Below are 1,882 nucleotides of genomic sequence, written 5' to 3' on the forward strand. Positions count from 1 at the left end.
GCAAAACTTCTAAGTGGTGGGGAGCATTACATCATTGTATGACTGGGAGTGTTTCTTTCTCAAAGGCATGTAAGATAATGATGCATCTTAACTCGGTGGCATCTCAGATTCAATTAAGTGCAGTGTTTTTAAGAGGATCAATCTGGTTGCTCTCCTGAGCAAAGCCAGTAAAGGCAGGGCGCAGGTGGGATCAAGAAGAGACAGAAGCAGAGAGGTGAGTTGCGATGTTACTGCAGAGGATGAGGGCAACTAGGATCACAGTCACAGCACAGTCAAGGCAAAAGACGGTCTGATTCTGGATGATTTTGAAAGCAGTTGATGATGGACCATAAGATGTGCAGTATGAAAATAAGAGAAAAATAAAGGGTGATGACCGTAAGTTGGAGCAGGATAACTGGAAAAATGGAATTTCCATTTCCTAAGCAGTCACGTGCGTGGCCACAACTTTGCCACTAACACAATGAATGACTTTAGACGTGCGGGGGCTCTTCCCTGAGCCTCAATCCTCTCATTTGTACGGTGAAAGATTGAAACCAGATCGGAGGTCCTCATACTGTGTTGGTATGTGCGCCTTGGCAGACCGCTCAGGAGCGACGGGGCAAGGCAGGCAAATTAAATTGTGAGCTGTGTATATTAGGAGTCTATTTAAAGTCTTATTGCAAAACAGGACTCCACTTTTCAAATTAAAAAAAAAAATCTACCCTCACTGACGTGGACTGAATGTTTTTGTCCTCTCCCCCCACTTCCAAAATTCATATGTTGACACTCTCATCTCCAAAGTGATGTTATTTGGAGATGGAGCCTTTGGGAGGCAGTTGGGTCATTAGGTCACAAAAAAGGGCCATCCGCAAACCAGGAAGAGGGTCCTCCCCAGATCACTGCCCAGCACTTTGGACTCGCCAGCCTCCAGAACTGTGAGAAATAAATGTTTATTGCCTACACCGCCCCAAGGTCATCTGTTACAGCAGCCTGAGCTGACGGAAACGAACATTTTACCTGGATGACCTGTGAGATCGCTTCCACCCCAGCTCTGAAGTTCTAGCAACAAGTTCAACTGTTGATTTGTACCAGGAGCATCGGCCCAACTCTAACAGTGAGCAGCACGTTCAGGCGGGCTGTGTTGACACCTGTCGCACCCGTATCAGCGCTGTAACGGTCACCCTACCTAACAAAACTCTGGTGTGCGCTTGGTGGCAGAGAATCCGGATCCGGTGGGATTGCTGAGACGTTAGCTGAGACATTGCTGAGACAGGGTAGCACTGGATTCGTTTCAGAGGATTTCAATACTGACTTCTCCTTGGAACAGTTTGAAGTTTCAGCAGCGGGTTTCCTTTTGAAGTCTCGCTCAGAGTTCAGTCCCCCTCATTCCCGACGCGAGCCTCCTGGAAGTAATGGAAAATTTCTGAGTTATCAGGGTGACTCACCTTAGGTGAGCGAGAGCAAAGTGAAACAGGAAATAATTATGATAATAAAGGCCAGGGACACACCCATAGGTGATAAGACTATGTTTGGAAACCAGCCAGGGTCTTTCCGGAACATTAATTTCTCCTACAGCATCTACGTCACTTTCAGGTTCGTCCGGTATTTTAACCCAGTGTTTGACTTCCACGTGGTCGTACTTAGGATGTGACTCAAGAATTTGAGTCCTCTGCTGTGTTCATGCAGTTTTCCATGAAAGAAAGTGGGATGAGCAAAGCTGAAATAACGCAACTCAGGTGCTTAAAGCACTGCAGCGTCGGACAACGTGAAACTCACCTGAAAATACCTTGCTCGAACAAACACGCAGAAGCGGGATTGCCGGATCATAGGGTAGTCCTATTTTCAATTTTTGGAAGACCCTCCACACTTTTCCACATTGGCTGCACATTTTGTGTTCCCTCCA

Source organism: Ursus arctos, unplaced genomic scaffold (genome assembly GCF_023065955.2).
Source record: "Ursus arctos isolate Adak ecotype North America unplaced genomic scaffold, UrsArc2.0 scaffold_2, whole genome shotgun sequence".
NCBI lineage: Eukaryota > Metazoa > Chordata > Mammalia > Carnivora > Ursidae > Ursus > Ursus arctos.